Source organism: Triticum urartu, chromosome 7 (assembly GCF_003073215.2).
Source record: "Triticum urartu cultivar G1812 chromosome 7, Tu2.1, whole genome shotgun sequence".
Taxonomy (NCBI): Eukaryota; Viridiplantae; Streptophyta; class Magnoliopsida; order Poales; family Poaceae; genus Triticum; species Triticum urartu.
The window spans coordinates 616,264,144-616,276,918 of NC_053028.1; positions in this window are offsets into that span (position 1 = coordinate 616,264,144).

The window sequence follows — 12,775 nt, forward strand, 5'->3', positions numbered from 1 at the left end:
GCCCATGATTGCAAGTTGACGAACCGGAAGTAAGTTGTATGCAAGGGACTCAACAAGCATGACCTTCTCGATCATGAGATCATGAGAGATGACCACCTCGCCAAGTCCCAATACCTTAGAAGATGAGGTGTCACCCCACTCGACATTGGTGGGCATAGATGGAACCTTGTGCACATCCACCACCAAGTCCTTGCTTCCGGTCATATGATTTGTAGCTCCGCTATCGAGCAACCATGATCCCCTACCGGAAGCAAACACCTACAAGAGATCAATGCTTGGTTTTAGGTACCCATTTTGTAATGGGTCCTTTCATGTTAGTAACAAGGGTCTTTGGAACCCAAATAGACCATTCAATGTATTCATGAAGAGAACCAACAAATTTGGCATAAACATGCCCATCACTAGCACGGCATAACACATAAGAAGGATTAAAATCGCCGGCTTTGTTGGGAGGGGTGGCATTGCCCTTCTTGACATTGCTGCCCTTTGCAATGTTCTTCGTCTTTTCCTCGGACACACTCTCTCCCTCCTTCACAAAGGTTTGCATGAGAGGAGGAGGTCGTTTGGTCTTGTCATTCTTCTTCTTGTTCTTGGAGTCGGGCACGTACCCAACCCCTTCCTTGGCCACGACTTCCTTTTGACTACTCAAAAGGTCGTTGAGGTTCTTTTCACCTTGTATGCATGACACAAGGCCTTTCTCAAGCTGCTCCTTCAACTTAGCATTTTCCTCAACAAGATGTATATGCTCACAACACGGGTTAGTAGCATTTGCATTGTCAATTAAAACCATATGAGGAAATGTGGCTTTCTCCTTAGTTAGCTTCACTTGGAGTTGATCATGAGACTCCTTGAGACTAGCGTGAATACCCTTCAAGGCCTTGTGGGCCTTGTCAAGTATATCAAACTCCTCTTTGAGTCTAGCAAGATCAACCCCAAGTTTGGCCTTCTCGGAATTTAGCACACGAGAAACAAGAAGAGCATGATCACGATCTTTCTTTAATTTAGCATGATCTTCGTTGTGTGACTCCTCAAGAGCCAAACGTAGACCACGCTCTTCCTCAAGAGCATTGGAAAGATCCGAAATCTCATCGGCATAGTCACGACTATGCCCTTCCATCTTAGAGATGGTATCTTCGTGAGCATCGATCATGTCATTGGCTTCACCAAGTTGTTCCAAGAGAGCAACAAAGTGCTTCTTGGACTTGCCCTTGAGGTTGCCCATAAAGGTCTCAAACTCATTCTCCTCCACATTAGTTCCCTCATGTTCACCAATGCAATCCGTTGAAGAAGGATGATTAATGATGGTATTTTTTATGTTGGGGGTTACCTTGTTGGTGGCTTTAGCCATGAGGCACTTGGCGGTGATGCTCTCATTGGGTGAGTCGAAGAGAGACACCCGTGGAGTCGTCGCAATGGCAACGGAGGCCATGGCAACCGACTCATCACTTTCATCATCGTCATCATCCTCATTGTACTCTTCTTGTACCACCAATGCCCTGGGAGGCGTCTTCTTGGTGAAGTTTCTCTTGTTGGAGAACGACTTGGCCTTGTCCTTTCGGATGAGCTTGCCACCATTGTCTTCCCTCTTCTCATACGGGCATTCCGCAACAAAATGACTCACGTTGCCGCAATTGTAGCAAGTCCTTACACGTTGCTTGCCCTTCGTGCCACTTGAGTTGTTTTTGCTAAAGTTTGGCCTCGAGTTTTTCTTGCTCCAAAATTGCCTTGAAGCAAGTGCCATGTGTTCATGATATGCATACTTCGTATCTTCGGGGTTTCTCCTCTCTTCTTCCTCTTCTTCTTCTTCAACGGTGAGCTTGGCCTTCAATGCAAGGTTAGGCCTCTTTGCCCTTTGAGAACGAAGAACCGCATTGTCGGCGGTCTTGTCCAAAATGTTCATGGCCACAAACTCATCCAACACTTCGCTTGAGGTCAAAAGTGTGGAAGTCCGGTCTTTGACAAATGACGGAGGTCATGGCCTTGTGATAGGGCATCATTGCCTTGAGGAATTTGCGCTTGATCCAATTGTCATCCGTGTCCTTGCTCCCGTGATCTCGTAGTGAGACCGCGAGTTTGGTTACTCTCCGATAAAGCTCACGAGGTTCTTCATCTTCTTTCATTGCAAACTCATCGGCCTCATCTTGTACCACTTCATAGTTGGAGCGTTGAATGCTTGCGCTTCCCCGGTAGAGAGAGATAACACAATGCCATGCCTCTTTGGCCAAGGCGAAGGGACGAAGATGAGGTAGGTCTTTGGGTGGAATTGCATCTTGAATGATGAAGAGAGCATTCTCATTGAATTGATTGTCCGCGGCTTCTCGAGGAGTGAAGTTGCTTGGATCATGCGGATAGAAACCTTCTTCAATGATTCTCCAAAGGTTAGTGTTCACATGATTTAAATGACGTTTAGAGCGGTAAACCTAAGAATTAGAGTCCTCATTTTTCACAATCTTAGGGGGAGGACCTGCATGATTCAAATGAGTGGAAGGAACCGGTCCACCATAAACAAGTGGTGCTTCCACATGGGCAAAGATGCCGGTGCCATTCTTACCACTAGAAGAAGGAGCCTTTTCACTACTAGCTTCCCCCTTGCCGGGGATAGCATCCATCACCTTGTCGGCGGGGTCACCCACTTTCAACGGTGCGGTGGATAGTTTAAGCCCCTCAAGAAATTTAGTAAACATGCTTTCAACTTCGGTCGTCATGGAGGTTTTCAATGTCTCCAAGGCCACATTGAAATCCTCACGAGAGACCGAGGTTCCCCACTACTAGGAAAAGGCCTACTAATGGCGCACCAGTTTTGCCTACTAATGGCGCATCACTGGTGCGCCATCAGTAGCACGCCACTAGTAATTTTTACTAATGGCGCACCACTGGTGCGCCATTAGTATCTGGTATACTAATGGCGCACCACCCAGTGCGCCATTAGTATATAACACCATGCGCCATTAGTGTGCCTCCCAGGGGCCATATTTAACCATGTGCTTTGGCACACTAATGGCGCACTGCAGATAGATGCGCCATTAGTATACTTGGCATACTAATGGCGCACTCTGTCTTGATGCGCCATTAGTATCCTTTGGCATACTAATGGCGCACCTTGTTGTGATGCGCCATTAGTATGAATATTTGGTTTTTTTACTTTTCTGATTTTTGCACAGGTTACAAAATATATTATTTGACAGAATATAGACAGTAGCACACATCAACAGCAGATTCATCGAATACAATTCATCATATTAGTCTCCGAATTCAAAAGACCGAACAAAGATAAAACATTACAAGTCTCGAGACCGCGAGTATCGAGTTTGTCTTCACATTACAAGTCGATATCAATCATCTAAACTACCATCACATAGAAGAGAGCTGTGGTCATCACGATGAGCATCATCGCGATCAAACTGGTCTTCATCCGGTTCCTCCAACGCTCCCTCCTCTCTCCCGCTAGATAGCAGGCGTATCTAGATTCGGCCTCCGCCCTAGTGGTGTACCCTTTGTAACTGTTACTGCTGAAACGGTGAACCTGTCTCCGACACTCCTCCCAGTTGTCGTAGACTCCGGGAACCTTACCCTTGTACATGACATACGACGGCATCTCTATGCACAAGCCAAACAATAGACAATACATACATAAGCAATATATAAGTATGCAACAAAAGGATCGGAAGAGAAAAGCAAGACATTAATAGCACGATTCATGGTCCTACTAATAAATAGCATCGATTACATCTAAGTTGAACGACTGTCCAAACCAAAGAGACATACAATTCATTAAATTTTAATTACAACATGAGCCAATCAATTTTTCAGAACTACACATCACTACTTTCGACTCGACTCATGGACAGGAGCGTGGATGAAGCCGCCATCTGTCGTGATGGTCATGAAATCGCGGGCGTTGTCAGCCTGCATTTGTAGCATACCGTCTATCTCAATGTTGGACGGTTGATATCTGAGGAAGAACTGCCCCGAGGTATGGAGGACATCTTGATGGATGATGTCCGCAAACTCCGACTGGATGCGAAAGAATTCTTGTCTGATGTCCGCGTCCTGGATTGCCAACAAGCTCACAGCCCAATCTTTGAGATTATTTGGTAGCAGAAGGTGATGATGGTCCCTTACGATCGCCCGCATGTGATGGAGGGCGTAGTAGGCATCCTTCTGACCGCCAGGCGGCTGCTTGACGCAGCAGAACATCGTATTGTGGGAGAACACGTGCTTGCCGTACTTACGAACTGCCCTGATGAAGGTGCCTCCAGATTTGGCGTAGCCAGGGAGAACATCATCAAGAACTTTCTTGATATTTGTGTAGTCTATCTTGGAGTTACGGTTCGGGTCGAAATACGTGGCCATGGAATATTTCGGGCTTAAGAGGATGAGTGTGCAATGTGTGTCACTGCACAGAACACGGAATGTTAGAAAAAAAAGAACGATCGAAATCTAAGAAATCATATGTTACGGGGCGGTTAAGGGATGACTTACTCGAGAAAGTAAGCCACAAGGAAGTTATCCTTATCTGGGTTTGCCAGAATGACGTCTTCGAGGTGTGAACTCGCGACATGGCGGTCCCTAGCGCTGCTCAAGAGCTTGGCACGCATGTAGAAGGGGTCGACGATCACGATGTCCGGGGTCTTGTCTCTAATGATCCGCATCTCCATACTCAGCGAAAATAGCCGAACAAAGGTGTAGTGCAGCGGATGAAGGTTGAACATAGCAAAGATGTCATCAAACCACAGGACGATCGTACCCCTGATGGCGCCATCCACAAAGCCCTTGCCCTCTGGCACCTTGGCCACGAAAACTGGGTATGCCACATCATTCTCTCTGAGACGCCGCTTATCCAAAGAAAGAACACTGTCGTGCAGACTCCGCATAGCACCGGTTGCAACACTGAGCATATTTGTCGGTATCATCGCCCTACCCGCCACATGCACCCTCCTCGAGATATCCTTAGGTGAAGGTGGCCCGTCCTGAGCACAGATCGTACTCGGTGCCGGCTGGCTCGCACCGGCGGCCTTTTTAGTCGGTCGTTTCCGGCCCTTCTTCTTGATCTGCTGTAATGGGACCGAGTTCTGCTCACAGACCGCCTTCTTGAGCATGTTGGGGCTGATAATATTTGGCACCTCCGCTATCTAAGGCTCGGTGAAGGTGGCAGCTGGAGGCGTCTCCTGAGAACTGAACGCCAGACGACGCCTGTTGCAATTGGGTTTCTCCGCCGTACCAGCTAGATCGTGGTCGTCTTGTTTGGGTTCTTGAGAAGGAGGCCCGCAGAACTCGTCACTGTGCCCATGTTCGGCAAAGTACTTATTGACGTTGGTAAATGTACCATCGTCGTTGTCGTCGTCGTCCGGATCCTGTGCCATATGCATGTCCGGATCCTGTGCCATAGGGATGTCCGGCATGTCCGGTAGCGTTGTGGCGTTCTTGCCATGGCTTGGCGCCGGCGCGACTGGTGGTCTTGTCTGTGGGGTGGTGTCCCCACCCCCAAATGAATCTGGCTCTTCGGCCAAAGCAGGGGCCAGCTTACGCAGGCGCTGAGGGTCATCTCATCTTCTTCGTCGGCCCCAGCAGGTCGAATCGGAGGTAACAGCTCGTCGCAGCCTGGCAGCACCCGAACCACTTCAACCCTATACATTGTGGGTGGCATCGGATTACCATGGAACACGGGGTTGCCCGGTTGAACGATTTTGCCCTTGGCGACATCGACCAACTCGCCGCCCACGAAGTGCAGGAGAGTGCAAGGAACGTCGGCGGCGCCCTGCGAAAACATGTAGGGCGTCAGGGATGCCCAGTCAAAGGCAAGGAGATGAAGTCCTCGGCCGAGAGGCTTAGTTACCGTGATGCCGTCGAGCTCGGCTAATGTCGAGGCACCGCCAATGGCGGGCGTGCAACTGACGGAGGGGCCGCTTGCTGGCGAGGTGCCGGCCGGCGTACACCCGGGTGCATTAAGCTCCAATGCCGGCGTCGGAGACACCAATACCGCCGCCGCCGGAGACACCAATGGCGCCGCCACCGTAGACACCAATACCGCCGCCGCCGGAGACACCAATGGTGCCGCCTGCGCGTTGTGTGAGTTGCTGGCCGTGAAGCTGGGAATCGGGGGCGGCCCCTGTTGGCCACCCGCAATCCACGTCGTTATCCCATGAATCAAGGTAGGCATAATGCCAGTAAGCGTCGATCCCAGTTGTTGTTGCACTTGCTCTTGGACCATCTCCGGAATCCGCGCCACTTGCGCCTTGAGTGCTTCAACCTCGCGCGACTAGCTTTCCGAGCTGGTCTTTTTCTCCTTTCGCCCACCAGCGCCATAGTATGACGACCATTTTGTGGACAAGCCTTTGCCGGCCACATGACCAGCTGACGTCGGCTTATTGAGCTTATCCCTGTTTTTCATTACGTTCAATGCCCTATTCAAAGGGGTGTCGAAAGGGGAGCTCTGAGACGACCCCGCGCTACTGCTTTCTTTGTCCTGCGGAAGGAACGTGAACCATTTAGAAATATTGGGGATTAATTAGAATGCAACCATATGGAGCTAATTACGCGGGGGTGTATTCCTTACCAGAACAAGCTCAAGCTCCTTGGTCTTCGGATCCGTGGTAAGCTCCTTTGTTACCGGGTCCTCCTTGTACCGGGCCCTGAGAAAGTTCCTGGTCTTCTTGTCACTGTATTTCTCGAAGCGGGGTGGTAGGCCTTGCTCGGCACGCTCCGCGTCCTCCTTGTCCCATACAGGCTCCGCCACTCTGTAACCGCCGGGACCGAGTTGGTGGACCCCTATGTTCAACTGCCGCATTTCTTTCCCCCACTGACTTGATTCGGAGGTTGCGGGGCTCTCGCACTTGATCTTGAACTCCTTGTAGTCATCTTCGCTCATCAAAGGATATTTCACCTTGATCTTCTCATAACTATCACCTTTGTCAATCATTGCCTTCACCGTGCTTTTCCAAGTAGACAGGGTCGTGCTCATCGTCGTGAGGGCGGCACCGTTCACTTTATTACCCGAGAGGCGTGTGTTTGTGAACTCAGCGGGGAACTTGTATCGTTCGTGCAGCTTCATGAAGAGGAGGCTGCGCAAATTCCCTCGGTCCTTATGCCTTAGGTTCTTGGTGTTGATCGAGGCGGTGCTCCGGAGAATGCACCCAAGCTGAATCGAGTACCCCTTGACTACGTGTTTGGGCGCCGTCGGATGCCCGTCGGAGTTCACTTCAGTAAATTCCTCCCTGACGGTGCCGAGCATGTTCGGGCGCCGGTCCTTCCGTTGCCTCTTCGGTTGGCTGCCATCTGTGCATGCGCCGCCATCATCAGTGGTGGCATCTGCGGTGCCATCATCAGTGGTGTCATCCCCGACGCCACTAGGGGTTGTGTAGTCAGGATCGGTGTCTTCCGTGGCGTCCTCATAGCGGTGAGGTTCTTCCTCCAACTCCTGGGACAGCTCCCAGAATTGCTTGCCGCCCGAACCGCCGGCCTCATCGTTGTGGGCCATGTTTCGCTCTAAATAGGAAAAAAGTTTGGTCAAAAAGTTGGTTATTGTCAAGGAACAAGATCATGGTCTCATCATTTAGGGTTTGTCGACACCGAGGCATCCTAAAAGCTAAGCTTTTATCATTTAGGGTTTGTCGACGCCGAGGCACCCTAAAAGCCTAAGCGTACATCATTAAGGTTCTCATCGACACCGAGGCACCCTAAAAGCCAAGGTTTCATCATTTAGGGTTTGTCGACGCCGAGGCACCCTAAATGCTAAGTTTTCATCATTTAGGGTTTATCGATGCCGAGGCACCCTAGGTTGGGCCTAATCACTTGGCACTAATCAGTTGGCTCTATTGCCACCTATGTTGGGTTTACCATCTAGGGTTTATCGATGCTGAGGAGTAGTAAGTACTAAGATACCCCGGCCCATGCATTAGTAGCAAGTACCTCATATGTCCGATTTTTAGCAAAGTCATGCTAAAATTCACGGAAAATTTCAGCATGACCTTTGCTGAAAATAGGACATATGGAGTACCTGAATTTGCCGGAACGGAAGTTAATCGACATTCCGGCAAACTCAAGGGACTCTCGGGGTACCTGCAAAATCGTCATGACACGAAGGGCCTCTCAAGGGCCTCAAGCAGCAGCGGCGTCTCCCAGGACCCCTTTTTTTGCTAAATTTCTTTGAGCAACAATTAGAGCAGAAAATTCAGCATATTTCTATATAATTTTTTTGTACACATAAGATGGAAATGTATTGCTGAAAGTTTAATGCTTACAAAAGACTTGCTGAAATAGTGAAAAATATGGAGTCACCAAGCTGGCTAAGAAACTCCCAAAGTCCACTAGCAAATCCAAGATCTAATCCTGTTACACACATCATAACAATTTAAGATAATTAGGATAAGGATAGTAGGAAATGAAAAAGAAAGAGCTCAAAAAACAATCACAACAGAAAAATAATAAAAACCTAGTCCTAGAAGAAAATAAATCCTAAAAGAAAAGAAATCCTAAAATATGGAGCAAGTCCTAGCAGTAGTAGTCCAACTAGATGGCCACCACTACTACTCCTATCTCTGTTTAGCATCATCCACACGATAGTCCATTGGAATTTTGTTTGACACAGTTGAACAACAAAGAAGGTGCCGTAGAAGCAGCTGCTACTGCTAGCTCCACTACATACATACTAGCCACTCTAAAACTTTTTTAAATCATTCACCCAACTCTAATCAATTCACCCAACCCTAATCAATTCAACTACGAGTTGCTGATTCGACAACCTACAAACTGATGACAAATTTATCTGCCATGACCACATCCAGGAACAGTTCTATTATAACACAATATTTCAGGGAAACACACAAAAGAAAACAATTCTTGTAATACATTGTTAACAGGGCATGGATTTTACTCCTACAGCAAGAACAACAACCCTGGGAGAAACACATGCTCAAAAATCAAAAGCTTCTGCAATAAATAAATAAAGACAATTCCCAAAACTTGTTAATAAAATAGTACTATGTGTACTAGAGGAGTCTTGTCAGGCACACAGATGCATATTCAGAAACCAAAACAATGACAAGTATAGGCAAGTGTAACTGGTCACTGAAGTAGCTCATGTCGTTGCTTCTATCTGTCATGGACTGGTTTTCTGTAACCGATACAATTTAGTTGAGTTTTAAGGTTGACTAATTGTGCCCTTGTAAGTGCCTAGCAAACAGACTACAGGAATGGCATAAAGAGAGGAACATGCCAATGCACTCCAGCTTTTGAAGCAAGTTGTACTTAAAAATTCACCTTAGACAATCCATGACTGTGTATTGCGTTAGATAATGCAAACAAGAACAGAAGGCAACTTTGCTTATATAGAAATGTTGGCAAATGCAAACTCCCAAGTCTAACCAGGAAGCATCAGACGCCGATGCATAACACTGCTCACTCGCTTACAGACACTACCGCCCCAAAATTCAGAACATAACCTAGTACTTGGCGCGTCGGCTCAATCAGGCATGGGGCGAAGCAAGGGGAAGAGGAGAGGGGAGGGGCACCTGCGCAGGGGCCGGGTAGTGACGGACGGCGGCCAGGTTGCACGGGCGACGGACGGTGGAGGCAAAGCCGCTCGGCGAAACAGAAGGCGGTGGTGACGGCGAGATGGGGTTGGTCGGAGGAAGAAGATGTGCTCCGGCGGGGGCGGGGGCGCGGGGGCGACGGGGGTGTGGAGTCCGGCGAGGGTCGGGGCGGCGGGGGTGGGGGCGCGGGGGTGGAGTCCGGTGAGGGTCGGGGCGGCGGCGTCGTGGGTCGGGGCAGCGCGCGGGTGGATCTGGTGGCGAGGGAGAGAGGGTCGAAGGGGATCTGGCGAGGGAGAGGGAGATTGCTAGGGGGAAGCTTACTAATGGCGCACCACTCCTCGGTGCGCCATTAGAAATCTTTTTTTAGATAGCAATGGCGCACCCCGCAGCGGTGCGCCATTAGAAATCTTTTTTTAGATAGCAATGGCGCACCCCGCAGCGGTGCACCATTAGAAATCTTTTTTTAGATAGCAATGGTGCACCCCGCAGCGGTGCGCCATTAGAATTTTTTATTACAGTTCGAGCACAGGTTATATTGCACCTAACCCAATCCACATCAGAACCCGCCCACTAGCCCGACTGGTCAGCACACAGCACACACACCAGGAGGTCTTGGGTTTGATTCCCAGGCTCCGCAATATTTTTTTTTTGCATTTTAAATGCTGTTTGATATTTATTTGTGTTTAAATATGTTCAAACTTGTTTAAATCATAACAGTAATATTTTTTTTATAAAAACAGTAATAATTTTTTTAAAAATATATTCAAATTTGTTACTTGAAAATATCATCGGCGGCGGCGGTGGAGCGGGGGAGGGTGCGGGGGGTGCCCGTTGGCAGCGGTGGAGCGGGGGAGGGTGCGGGGGGCCGGGTGCTCATCGGCGGCGGTGGAGGGGGATCGAGATCGAGTGTCCTCATGAATTCAAAAAGTTCCTGTGAAATTTAAAAATATTCATGATATCAAAAAGTGCCCATGAAATACAATCGAGAAATGAAGACTACGATTTAAATACAATCGATCTTAGCTAGCTATCTGTTCACAATCTTCTTGCCCTTCTTTTTCGCAAATGGAGTTCTTTTGTGGAATGGACGTCCTTTAGGTAGGGTGGTCCTGCTTCTTCTTGTGGTGTGTGCTGCTACTTCATCGTCGTCGTCATGTTCGATCTTCGGGTCGCCGTACTTGTCGAAGTCTTGCTCATTGGCTACTCCATCCATTCCGATGATCTTCCTTTTGCCTCTCCTCACGACAACACGACTGGGCTTTGACGGGTCGGTAATGAAGAAGCATTGGTCCACTTGGGAAGCCAGTACCCATGGCTCATTTTTCGCGGTGACGTTTGCGCCCGCGGTCTTGGATTTGGCTTCGGGTATAACCATGGTGGTGAAATGCCGGTCTTCTTTTAGGACGCTCTTGACCCATCTAACACGGAACATCGGGACCTTCTCTCCAGCGTAGCTCAGCTCCCAGATCTCCTCGATCCTTCCGTAGTATCTGTCCTTGTCGTTACCGGTGTAGGATTCCATCGTTACCCCGGAGTTCTGATAACCATCGCTCTTCATGTCCTTGTTCTCGGTGTAGAATGTGTAGCCGTTGATATCGTATGCCTCATAGGTCATCAGGTTGTGCTCGGCGCCCTATGACAAGGCGAATATGAGTTGTTCTTCCGCGGAAGAATCCTCATGTAAAGGGTATGACAGAAGCTTCTGCTTGAACCAACGCGTGAAACATGAGTTGTGCTCTTTGATTATATCTCCGTCCGTCCTCTGTTGGCCTCGGTCATTGTATGTCTTCTCAATAAAGGTTTTGTGCTCTACCACCCAAGGATCGACCACGTCTATGTGTTGTAGCGCAACTAGGTTTGCTCTTTCAAAGTCGGCGAGTCGACCCTCAAAGTCGACATGCATTTCGCGGCGACCCTCACGGTGACGCCATCCAGCGAGCCTGCCAAGGTGCCTGTTGACGTGCAGACCAACGGGGTTCTCGATGCCTAGATAATTCGTGCAGTAGGAGATGGACTCTTCGGTCAGAAAGCCCCTGGCTATACTTCCCCCTGGACGTGACATGTTACGAACGTATCCTTTGATGACACCATTCATCCTTTCGAACGGCATCATGCTGTGCAGGAACGTCGGCCCGAGTTGGATGATATCCTCCACGATATGGACCAGCAGATGCACCATAACGTCGAAGAATGCGGGTGGGAAGTACATCTCAAGCTCGCATAGTATCACCACGATCTCTTCCTGTAGCCTTCTGAGTTGCCTCACGCCAATCGACTTCCGAGAGATGACGTTGAAAAAGTTGCATAGGCCAAATAGCGTTTCACGGACGTGTGCGTCCATGATCCCACGGATTGCAACTGGAAGTATTTGCGTCATCAGCACGTGACAGTCGTGAGACTTCATCCCGCTGAACTTCTGCTTCACTGGGTCTAGGTATCTACTTATCTTCCCCGCGTAACCGTAAGGAAGTTTTACTCCTACGAGGCAGGTGAAAAACTGCTCGATCTCCTCCTGACTTAGAGTGAAGCACGCGGGAGGGTAGTCACTTCCGGTCTTCTTGGCCTTTTTGCCTTTGCAACGAGTTTTTGTGTCCTGCTTCGCCTCATCATCATCATCATCATTAGCGTGAAGCTCCTGCCTGATGCCCATTGATTTCAAGTCTGCCCTTGCTTTCGGCCCATCTTTGGTCCTCTCTGGCATGTTGAGCAGGGTACCAAGCAGACTCTCGCACACGTTCTTCGTGATATGCATGACATCAAGGCTGTGAGGCACACGGTGGATCTTCCAGTACGGCAAGTCCCAGAAAATAGACCTCGTTTTCCATACCTTCAGCAGTGGCTCTGGCGCCTTTCGCTTCTTTCCCAGCAGTGGGCAATCTTTCCAATTTTTCAACAGCTCGTCTATTTCCTCGCCGCTCCTCGTACGCGGGCGTTTTCGGGGTTTGGTTTCACCATTGAACAGATCCTTGCGTTTCCTCCACGGGTCATCGTCGCGAAGCCACCTTCGATGTCCCATGAACACGGTTTTCGAAGACCCGGGATCTCTATCTAGCTGGCGATATGTTGTGTCATCCATGCACCTTACGCATCCAGAAAATCCGTGGACTACCTGCCCCGCGAGATATCCATAACCGAGATAGTCGTGCACCGTTGTGAGCAGTGCAGCTCTCATAGGGAAATATTCTTTCTCTGCGGCGTCCCACGTATTGGCTGGCGTTTTCCACAGCGTGTCTAGCTCCTCTTTC